The sequence below is a fragment of the Sapajus apella genome, unplaced genomic scaffold (assembly GCF_009761245.1).
Source record: "Sapajus apella isolate SASKATOON/1434 unplaced genomic scaffold, GSC_monkey_1.0 scaffold1, whole genome shotgun sequence".
NCBI lineage: Eukaryota > Metazoa > Chordata > Mammalia > Primates > Cebidae > Sapajus > Sapajus apella.
The window spans coordinates 88,756,325-88,768,665 of NW_022436941.1; the positions used below are offsets into that span (position 1 = coordinate 88,756,325).

A 12,341-nucleotide genomic window follows, 5' to 3' on the forward strand; every position below is an offset into this window, starting at 1 on the left:
AAGAAAGAAAGAAAGAAAGAAAGAAAGAAAGAAAGAAAGAAAGAAAGGAAGGCGGGAGGGAGGGAGGGAGGGAGGGAAGGAAGGAGAAGAAAAGAAAAGAGAAGAAAAGCAAAGAAAAGAAAAGAAAAGAAAGAAAGAAAGAAAGGAAAAAAGAAAGACTATAGGCCAATAACCTTGATGAATACTACTGCAAAAATTCTCCACAAAATACTAGCAAATCAAATCCCATGACACATTGAAAAGATCATTCATCATGGCCAAGTGGGATTCACCCCATGGAAACAAGAATAGCTCAACATATGCAAATCAATCAATGTGACACATCATATCAACAGAATGAAGAATAAAGCCCATATGTTCATTTCAATCAATGCCAAGAAAACCTTTGATAGAATTCAATATTCCCTTATGATAAAAACTCTTAAAAAATCATGTATAGAGGGAATTCTTTCAACATGACAGGAGCCATAGGTGACAGACCCATAGTTGGTATCAAACTGAAATGTTAGGTAAAAGCCTTTCCTTTAAGATCTGGAACAAGACAGGAATCCCTACTTTCACCACGGATATTCAACATAATACTGGAAGCTCTAGCCAGAGTAATTAGATGGAGAGAAAAATTAAGGGCATCCAAATTGGAAAGGAAGATGTCAAATTATCTTTGTTCACAGTTGATGTGATCTTATTTGGAAAAGCCTAAAGATTCCACCAAAAACTATTAGAGCTGATAAACAAATTTATTGAAGTTGCAGGATACAAAATCAACACAAATATCAGTAGCATTTCTGTATGCTAACAACAAATGATCTGATAAAGAAATAAAATCATCTTATTTATAATAGCTACAAATAAAATAAAGTACCTAGGAATACACGTAACCAAAAATTGTAAAACACAGATTAAAGAAATAAAGAGGACATTAAAAATGAATATTCATCCATTGATCCATTTATTCATGTAGTGAGTATATCCCTAATATACCAGGCATTGTACAGACTTTGAAGGTAGAGCTACGGGCAGGACAGCCAGGATATTCTTTAAATGTTTTCAGAGTCTACTAGATACTCTACATAGTTTGTCAACTACTAATATGTATATTGTGGATAACTTTATTATTTCACATTCTTATAAAAATAGTATTACTTTTAGGCTCAACCATTTAGGAAATTTATTCATCTTTACAAAATTCAGGTAAAGGATCCCCTCCACTTACTATACATAGATACCTAAGATGAGTATATCCCACATGACTATCACAGTCAGAAATGGAGGCCAAGGAGTAATGAGTAATAGACTTTTTAACACCTAGAAAATAATCAAGCTGGGCATGGTAGCTCAAGCCTGGAATCTCGGCACTTTGGGAGGCTGAAGTTTGCAGATCACTTGAGACCAGGAGTCCAAGACCAACCTGGCCAACGTAGCAAAAGTCCTTCTCTACAAAAAATACAAAATTCACTTGGATGTGGTGGCATACACCTGTAGTCCCAGCTACTCAGGAAGCTGAGACCAGAAAATCACTTGAGTCTGGGAGGCGAACTGAAATTGTGCTGTTGCACCCCAGCCTGGGTGATGGGAGTATAACCCTGTCTCAAAATAAACAAACAATGAAATAAAAAAAAAAATCAGCCCATTGAGAATGTTCTGTGGGAAAAAAAATTAATTCATCTTTTTCTATAAGATAAATTACTAATTATTTTAAAACTTAGATCCCCAGGATTCAATTTAAATGAGTCTTCATGTGTTATAAAATATATAAATTTATTAAAAGTTATGCTAAATGATGTCATTTCTTATTTCAAAACTGCACTTTCTTCCTAAGTCATATCACTATTAAGTACAGAACTAAAAGATTATATATAATTTGTAACCTTTCAAGATAGATTATTTAAAAATTGGAGCCAGTTACATCTATAATATGTCAGAATGTTAAAGTATGTACAATTATCTTCAAGCATTTTTAAATGCATGAAGAAAAATACTAAAATTGAACTTTAAACACAAAATCTCTTTTATTACTCACATTTTTATAACCTGGTATAAAACATTAAAATATTGTTTCATTGTAGCTGGGCATGGTGGCTCATGACTGTAATCCCAGCACTTTGGGAGGCCAAGAGGGTTGGATCACGAGGTCAATAGATGGAGACCATCCTGGCCAACATAGTGAAACCCTGTCTCTACTAAAATACAAAAAATTAGCTGGGCATGGTGGTGCGCGTCTGTAGTCTCAGCTACTCAGGAGGCTGAGGCAGCAGAATTGCTTGAAGCTGGGAGGCGGAGGTTGCAGTGAGCTGAGATCGTGCCACTGCACTCCAGCCTGGCGGCTGGCAAAAGAGGAAGACTGTCTCAAAAAAAAAAAAAAAAAGTTTCGTTACTCACTATGGGAATCATGTATCGAATTAAATACTTTTTCTACCACATTCTGACTTGAATGATAAGAAAAAGAGATGCTTAAATGGAGACCATTGAAACCCAGGTGAGTTATACCGTAACACTTTATTTAAAGGGTAGAGGCTTAAAGTCAAACTTCTTGCCCTGTAATCTCTCTCTCAGCCCTTTGTTTTTCTTGATAGTGGATTTTCAGTTCTTAAATATTTGTTAAACTATGGAAAGGGTTATATATACTAGTAATTTGCCTTCAATTTTGACTCAGCATATCTGCTCAGCCTCCCTTGGCATTGAGCTATAGTTACCTATATCTTACATGCTGTGAAGAATTTACATATATTTTATGTTCTTAACTATTTATGCTGAGTCACTAGAGGTTAGCAATATACCGAAGCACAATTCTCCAAAACTCAAATCTTCAGATAGGAATTTTTTTTTAATCCCTACATAGTATGTAATATTATTTAGTGATTTTACTACTTTTTAATTTAAATGCATTTTTTTTTTTTTTTTTTTTGCAGACAGAGTCTTGCTCTGTCATCTTGCTCTGTCACCAGGATGGAGTGAAGCCTCAACCTCTCAGGTTGAAGCAATTCTCCTGCCTCAGCCTCCGGAGTAGTTGAGACTACAGGCATGCGCCACCACACGCAGCTAATTTTTGTATTTTTTAGTAGAGACGGGTTTTACCATGTTTGCCAGGATGATCTCCATCTCTTGACCTCATGATCCATCCACCTTGGCATCCTAAAGTGCTGGGATTACAGGCGTGGGTCACTGCGCCTGGCCTTTTTTTTTATTTTTCCTTTTGAGAGGTAGTCTTGCTCTGTGGCCCAGGCTGGAGTGCAGTGGCATGATCTTGGTTCACTGCAACCTTCGCCTCCCAGGTTCAAGCAGTTCTCTGCCTCAGCATTCCAAGTGGCTGGGATTACAGGAGGCCGCCACAATATAGTAGGAGCACCCACAGGAAATGGATCTCTCAGACACTGAATACAGGAGGAAAGAATTTATTCAGCTGGGAGCAAGGTGGCATAGTTGCCTAATAGCCAAGCTCGTTTAACAAAGGGAGTTTCTGCCTTTATATAGGCTTATACTTTAGATGTTACACATGGAAGAATCTTAGGTTCATAGTTTTAGGACTCACATGTGAAAAGGTTTTGGTTTACAGTTTCAGGAATCACATATGAAAGGATTCTAGTTTACAGTTTTAGGACTCACATGTGAAAAGATTTTAGTTTAATCTTCTTTTAAGTAAAAATAGTGCCTTCTGGAGAGTTTCCCCAAGGCCTAGCCTGTCACCTATAGGAAGGTAAAACTGGAGGCGCCAGTCAGTCAACCTTTTCTTCTATTGAAATGCAGCATGATAGTCAAAGGGGAAGTTGATCTGAGAAGCCTGGGTCTCCCTCTTCAACAACACCCGGCTAATTTTTTGTATTTTTATTAGAGACAGGGTTTCACTATCTTGGCCAAGCTGGTCTTGCACTCCTGACCTCATGATTCACCTGTCTCAGCCTCCCAAAGTGCTGAGATTACAGGTGGTGAACAACTGCACCTGGCCTAAATACATGTATTTCTAAGGAACTTAATATCAGTCTGAAAATGGCTACACGTAAAGCAAATAAAAAACATTTTATAACCTGATGTCCATCCTTTGTTGAAAACAAGTTTTAGAGAACTTTAAGTCAAAGATACAGTAACATTTTTATGAGTCTTTGTATTTGGCCTAAATTAAAGGACCAAAGGAATTGTTACTTCATGTTATTAGAAGTTATTTAATGTTGTATGTGTGTATTTATATGTGTGTACCACCTAAAACTATCCTTCAAATCACTGATATTTGTCCCACACTTTCAGAAATGCTGTATCTAAGCATATTCTTAGTGCCCAGAGAGTGGAAAAATCTATACAAAGTTTATCCAAGGCTAACAGACAGGTACTTCATATAACAAGATGCCAATTAACAACAAACTAAAATAATAAGAAATCACAATGACAAGAAAATAAAGTCATCATATAAGATCTCTGTAATAAAAATATTTCTGGCTGTGGGACAAAGACAATGTTTTTAGACTTGTTTTTCCCATCAACTGCAAACACCCTTGCTATGTGTCATGAAACATGGGGTTGTTTTATTGTTAGAATCAGGACCAGTACCCTGCCTTTCAAGACCCTGAGAGTAAGTGACTCTTTAACTTTTACACCCTACCCACTTTTCGTGCTTCACTTTAGTTCTGGCCTTGCTTAATTAATACCTATTAGCTCATGAAAACTGAAGACTCTAGTTTAAAAAATATTTTACTCATTCCTATTCATTGATGAAACTTCTTGGATGTGAAACATGGCAAGGCTAACAGTACTGACTTCAAGTAATTGCTTTCAATGCAAATGACTTAATGCATATAAACTCTACACCCTCAGACAAATGTTATTATAATTTTATACCTGTATAATTTTATAATTTTTATCCAAAAAATGTCCTCAAACATTGATTGAGGTCTTTCCATAGGAGTAACTAGAGAGCCAGAGATGACTACAACTCAGTCATTGCCTTTGCAAGCTTTATTTATTTGTTATAATAATAGAGTTGCCCTCACCCCACCACCTGACAATGGTAATAAAAATTTACACTGATTGCTCTCCATTCTCTTGGTTCATTTTGTGCTATCATTTGTTAGGTGGCTTTATAAAATGCGAAAGGCTGTCTATGATCAGTAAAGAAAGCAATAGCTATAGTACCTCCCAAACCAGAGAGTTCTGACTGTAGCAGGATTCCCACCCAAGCGTCAAAAGATGCAGTAAGTATTAAAATATTGGGACCATGATTTTTTTTTTTTAACCGTGGTGAGGTTTCTGGTGAGTCATCAACTCAAACCAAAAGGATTCTGCTCTTTTAGACTTTATTGTTAAAAAGTCACCATTATTTAGCGAAAACCACATCTAAGGAGATTGGCTTATATAAATGAGCAAACTATTGTATTTTGAAATGTTAAGTCATTAACATTTTATGACATTAATTTGATGCACTATAAATGGTACATTCTTCCTGGAGTCAAATTGCCTAGAAGCAGTCATTAAGACGCTGATAAATAGAAAATCACTAAAAACTTCTAATCATCTACAGAGATTTGCTGTAACTTTTTGATGTATTTTTCAAGATTAAATTTAAAAATCTGTTCTATTACCCAACAAATTAGTTTGGATGACTAATGATTCAATGTAATAATAATATGCACTATAATGTATTCTGATCAAGTTCTGTAAGATCTTGCTTTAAATTTGTTTTGCCTCAAACAGAGGGAGAATTTGAGATTCCCATCTAGTTTCCTGGCTTTAACAACAAGAATCAATTCTAAGGCCTATATTAATTCAAAATAACAGTTTATGGCATGAAAAATTGTCATTATTATTGCTTGCTAGTTTTCAGTAGTCCTTTTGATTTTTTCAGTAGTCCTTTTGACCTTCCCATTTCCAGAGGAATTTATATGGAATAAGAAGCAGTTCTGTGAGTTCTGTGTATCAGGCTGGCAAACACCATACTAGGTACTGGAGATATAATTAATAGATCCAGGAAACCCTTTTATGTGTGGATCCTTAAGTTTCCCTGATCTGTTGATGCTAACGTTACACAAATGCAAATTGCTGTTGAACAGCATTTCTGTTTTTCATGATTGTCTCATAAGGAGGCATTGTAGACATTTTAAAAATTGCTTCATTTATAAATTTTAATACCACAGATATATTATTAGTCAATGTGCTGTGTGTATTTCTGTGTTTTAAACACTAAAATGGTAAGATTTTTTTCACCTTCCCAAAACAAATTGTTACTCCCTTTAGAGCAATATAGCCCTCATCAAATGCATGCCACAAAGTGACAAATAGCACATTCCCTGACATTTAGTTATTCAACAAATGTTTAACATCAAATGTGTTTAGAATACAATTTCTTAATACGAGGTCCACAGAAACCTCACAGAATCCTAGATGGACCCACAAGAATTGTGTGGAAAAATACTGTTCATCAGAATTTTTCTAAGAAGTTCCACAGCTTTCAATATATTTTCAAATTGCTCCTTCAGAAAGAAATTAAGGAGTACTGGCTTCCAACCAATCAGAAAAGAGATATTTGTATGCTAGATATAATTTTGATTAATAACTGATTATTTTCTACAGAACTAGAGATATTTTAAAGGCATTAATTGAATTAATACCTTCTGTATAATAATTTCTAATTTTCTTTGTTGAAATGACCAAACTCAATTTAGATTACCAAACTTTAGCTGAGTATTGACTTTGTGCAAAAGGCTACAATGTGGCAAAGAAAGTAGAATGTTGTCTTTAGGAGTTTTGCTTGGAACAAGAGCTTTTATTAATGGTTTGCACTGCTGCCCAAAGTTCTCATAGTTGCTAGTAGGATTACTAGTGGTCTATAAATTTATACTTATTGTATGTGCAAAACTTTGGATCATGTATGTGAATTTACATAGGCCTTTGAGATCTCTGAGTGGGATAGATAGTAAGAAAGTCATCTGACTCTGAAGTATCTTAGGAAGGTTTAAAGATTTAGGAATTTAATATACCAGTTATATAAAGTGGAAGTTGAACAAAAGCAGAAATTAATTTATGTGAGTGTATATTTTCCAGGCAAATTCTTTCACAATATTCTCCTAACCTCCAAGACCTTTGTCGATGGCTCAAAACGCTTAACACAGATAGCAGTTCAAGGGAAGAAAATCTTATAATAAATAATAATAAATACTTTTCAATTCAAATTTCCATTAGTACATTGAGAAAATGATGGACTATCATGTAGCAGTGAGAATGAATGATCTGTAACTACAGACAACATAAATAGACCTCAAAAACATAGTATTTACCAAACAGAACACCAGACACAGTATTCATGCTTTATAATTCCACTTATATAAATTCAAAAATAGGTACAAACTAATCTCTGGTGATAGAAATCAGGACAGTAGTTGCACTTGCTGGGGGCTGGGACTAAAGGGGGCATGAGAAGGATTCCTGGGTTATTGAAAATGGTCTATTTTTCTAGGCAATTTTTGTACTAGTATGCATACTTGGTGAAAATTCATTCAACTTTACACTTACAAAATATGTCCTTTATATATATATATATGTATATTATACTTCAAAAAATTTACTTAAGAAAAAGAAAAGTGTTTAGGTGGCTGAAGTTTCCAGATGTAGATACTATACAGTAAATTGGGCCTTTTCACATTACTTTATATAAATGAAAGAATTATTTTATATAATATACATTTATGAGACGTAGATACTCTATGTTGAAGGTACTGTGAAAAAGATACCAATTAAAAGCACAATCATAAAAATAGAAATTCAAGTTTAGTGGTACCTTCCTTAGGTATAAGAGATCTCAATGAACTAAGGAGTCATTATTCCTCAGTTCTAAAATTTACCTCAGAATTCTCTTCTTAAACTTTATCTAGCAAGCCCTGGAATGGCGTAGCAAAGCATACTAAAGTGGGGAAGAGCTTAGGCTCTGGACTAGACTTCGGTCAAGTGATTTAATACTTCTAAGTTTCATTTAGTTTATTTGTAAAATGAGGCAATATTAGCACTTACTTACATGAGTACCATGAATGTCAATTCACATAATGTATATACAGGATATAACCCAGTACCTGGAATATTCTAGAAATGTGGAAGAAGTTAGTTATTATGAGCAGTGTTGATATAGATTATACTAAATTGACTTGAGTTAGAGATTAAAACTTTTTTTGCTCTTATTCCTCTTCAATTCTTCATTCGAAGTGCCTGTATTTATCCGTTTTTGCCCTCTCGACATGCCATATTTTAATTATATTTTGTCCCCAGCTTTTATTTAACTCTAAAAATGGGCTGCTTCCTGCTAGTCCAAGGAACTCCAGGCAAAACTATCTAATGTCTTTCTAGCGTCTGCCTGGGTGTCACTTCAATAAATTTACATCACAGAAATAGCCAACCATCTCAGTAAATGGGCTCAATTCTTACCTGCGTTTTTCCAATAGTCATTGCTTACCTAGGTGATTACATTATTATCTTAACCACAACCGCCTCAATTCTCTCTCTTCCTTCCCCTCTTGATACTTTCATCCTAGCTTGTGATTTGTTTCTTTTTCACTAAGTTGCTTTTCTTTGCCAAAGTGTCCATTGGGAGTTTCCAGGTAATGAGCGGTGCGCTGGTAAAGGTTTAACAACTGGCTCTCCAGGGAGGGAATGCCAGGATTTGTAATATTTGCTTATTTTTGCAGTGTAAATACTCCCACCATGGTTTGTTTGAAGCTACCAACGTGCTCGCTTTGGCAGCACATATGCTAAAATTGGAACAATACAAAGATTAGCATGGCCCCTGCGCAAGGATGACAGGTTAATTTTTTAACATTTAAAAAAAAAAAAAAAAAAAGAAGCTACCAACACGGTGTCACCGAGCACAGAGCTGGGAGAAGATGCACACAATTTGCTCTGAAGGCTGGTATAAGCACAATATAAAATGCAAAACTCATTTAGATCAGTCATCTATTTCCTCCTCCTTCCCCTCTTCCTCCCACCTCAGTCAATAGTTGGCTAACAAGGTCACCTTGAATTTGCTCAGATTATGTTAACACCCTTTCTTGTTGCCCTGTAAAGAAGCTGTAAATGCCCACTGTTCGGCAAAGTACTTTTGTTAGCTCCTCAACACTCAGGTCTATACTTGCTAGTTCTTACAAAAGATCAGTAAATTCACCAACAATTTAACAGTTTTAGTATAAAACCAGCCCTCAGTAGAGATTAATGAAATAAATAGAAGAATGCAACCTAACCTTTAAAAAAATGTTAAATCTCTGACAACATATGGTTGGCAAAGTTGCCCCTGGCAATTTGACTGTTTCCACAGAGACAAATGAAAGAGGTTTGTTAGGAAAACTCTAGAGAACAAAGTTTGCTCCTTTTTTTTTTTCTAGGACAGAGGGCATTGTCAGAAAAGTCTCAAATATTTCTATAATGTAAAAAAACATTTCTTCTGTTGTTTGATATTTGAAAACTTATTTTTGAAGTGAGACAAATTCCCTTTGTGAATTATATATCAAAAAGTTAAAATCTAAACGAAAGTTCTTTGCAGTTCTAACTGAATGACAGATTTATCTTAGCCACGATGGGAAAGGCAAATCTGTCTTTGTGTGTCTTCATTTTCTCTAATCTTCACAAGTACCAGCCTATAGTCTTTAGATCTGTTGCCAGTATAACAGATTAGTCAGGACACTTCTATTTTTAAAAGAAGGTCCCACACCAGCCCACATTCACCAAGATTGGGCCTATTTGACATCATTTTCTGTAGGAATAAAACTACAGCTATTCTGAGTGGTGCTCCAAAGCATACAAGTTAGCCTGTCGGTATAGTATATGTCATACACCATTTGAAAGCTTTTCTAATTTTAAAGTGGCTTTAAAACTTTTTTAAAAAACGTACTGCTTAGCTTCTAAATGAAGTATCAGAATGGAGACTGGTCAGTGTATACTTATTACAACTGCTAAGGGAAAAAAAAAATTCTGCTATTATAAATAACTGCCCAGTCCCAAGGGCAGTGACTGAGCTGCAGTCATCTTTGGCTCTGTAATTACTCCTAGAGAAGGACCTCAATCGAGGTTTGAGGAAGTTAAGTGGGTGAAAAATTAAAATATTTGGGGATGTAGGGTTAACATGCATTAAGTCATTTTCCACGGAAAGCAATGACCTGAGGTCAGTATTTTTAGTCTCACCATTTTTTTATATATCCTAGAAGCTTCATCAATGGATATGAAACACAGTGAAATATTTTTTTAACCTAGGATCTTTATTTGTCATTAGCTAATAGGTATTAATTAAACAAGGCCAAAAACTAGGGTGAAGCAAGAAAGGTGCCCACAGTGTAAAAGTTAAAAAGGCACTTTAGTCTCAGGGTCTTGTAGGGCAGAGCCCTGATCCTGGCATTATAATTAAGACACATTAGGAGGAGAATTTAAATAATATTGGCTATTTCTAGCATCTATCAGTGCAGGCTATAGCCACATGTAAACTGTTCCTCATATATTGCTATGAGCCCGAGGATATGTGGTAGAAGTAGTTAAGAATAAACTCGCTGCGCAGGGACAGTCTGGAAAACCCCTATACTTTGATGTTAGGTGGGGAAGAAGGTTTTCCTTCTTTCATTAGCAGAGATTACAAGCATTATTGCTTGTGTTTCAAGCAATAATTTGAGGTTTTAATGAAACCACGTTTATAGTTGTCATTCACAGTTCTCCTGATATCCTCTGACCTTGGACATGAGTTTGATGAAGTCAGGACAGGAAACAAATACCAGCAGTAGATCCTCTGTTTATTAGGGTGATCCACCTTCTGATAATCCAGAAACCGCTTTCTTGTGGAATCCTAATTAGGAAAAAGGAGTCAGGCTGCTGGGACTGAGGGAAAGCAAAAAGAGAAAGCAGATAATCTATGTGTGCCTTTCTCACGGTCCAGAAACACATAGCTCTCCTGCACAAATAAATCCCAGTCCTCCTGCGCCCAGCTATCACCAGTACCTGGGATGATGCAAAAAATGCAAGTTAGCTCACTGCAATCTTGGCATTATCAGTACTGCACAAAGCCCTCTTCGGCACACGGAACAAGCACGGTCCTGTAAAATCCCCAGCAAGCCTTTGTTTCCTTGCAGTCAGCTCCTTTTTGCTAGCCTACCCATTGCTTCCTTGAAACATAATTTTGTACTTTCTCTAATAAATCTTTAAACTTTTCTTTACCTACAACTGTTAGTAAATTCTTATCTCCACACCACCAGTCTAGGTAATAGCCACTCACCTGTGACATTTCTTAATTATCTTTATTCTCCTTTATCTGTCCATCCATTCAATGATCCTTCCATTATCCTATTGATTCAACAAACATCTACTGAGAAATTTGTTGGCAATGGAGATTCAGTGTTGGACAAAGACAGCCTACTTGGGATGTCAACAGGTTTCCACATTCCATTTTACTAATTGTCCAGACTGCTCTGAATCTTTGCATTCAGGTTGAGATCCCTGCTTCAGCTCCAGAAAAGTTTTTTTTTAAATGGTTATTTAAAAAAATAATGATGATAGAAGTCCTGCAAGCTTGGATTTTGTAGAATCATCTCTCTTAATGATATCTAATAAAATATGTTACCTTTATTATCTTTCTTTCAAAGATTTCCAGTCAGCTGAAGATTGGGGAATAAGTTGACAAAAATCACTCCTTTAGTGTAACAAATTACATGAAAAAATATTAATTTGGCAAATAATATATTTAGTTGATTAATTATGCTCCATATAAAAATGCTGTGCCACAGATATTTTCTTTCTTAAAATATATCTGGATAAATGTTTCAAAACAAACAAAATGAAGCAATTAAACTCTAAAATATGAAAAAGAAAAAGAATGATATTTGTGGTGATCCTGAGGGAATGTGACATTATTGAGTTACACTGACTTTTAGAAAGAAACAAGAAATAATAATCAAAATAAAAGTTATTAAAACTTTCTAGGGAGAAAGTTTTACGAGGGCTGTTAGAAAAACTTGATAGATGTTTTCCATAGTGTGACTAGGTAACTAAGTTCCTTCTAATAAGAAATAGTGAACACAGATGTCTTGTTCTCCTTTCCCTCCTTCCTCTAAGGCCACTGCTCCTGGACCAAGTAGAACAAGACATCTGTGTTCACTATTTCTTTTTAGAAGGAACTTAGTTACCTAGTCACACTATGGAAAACATCTATCAAGTTTTTCAAACAGCCCTCGTAAAACTTTCTCCCTAGATTTGAGAAGGAAGGTCAATCATCCCTCCTCCCTTTCTCTGGGATGGAAGACAGGACTGGGGAATACAGATTTTCCAAACCAGTTCTCTTCACCAAATCCTGTTGAATCACCAGCCACCTGACTGTTTTAGCTCCTTGATGTAGATGATTC

At 35.6% G+C, this 12,341-nt stretch overlaps 1 long non-coding RNA gene and 1 other non-coding gene across 2 annotated transcripts in view; one reads left to right on the top strand and one right to left on the bottom strand.

Annotated features, from left to right (window-relative positions):
* LOC116553723 overlaps positions 1–11,911 on the bottom strand; it is a 33,173-nt gene extending 21,262 nt beyond the window's left edge. The window contains exons 1-2 of the long non-coding RNA XR_004269880.1: positions 11,219–11,911; positions 10,680–10,792 (exon numbers count right to left, since the gene is read on the bottom strand). This is a non-coding gene — a long non-coding RNA (uncharacterized LOC116553723). The remainder of the gene's footprint in view (positions 1–10,679; positions 10,793–11,218) is intronic.
* On the top strand, positions 8,697–8,801 carry LOC116554259. The gene has a single exon (XR_004270143.1). It is a non-coding gene; the product is annotated as a U6 spliceosomal RNA (small nuclear RNA).
* Positions 11,912–12,341: the final 430 nt, after the last annotated feature.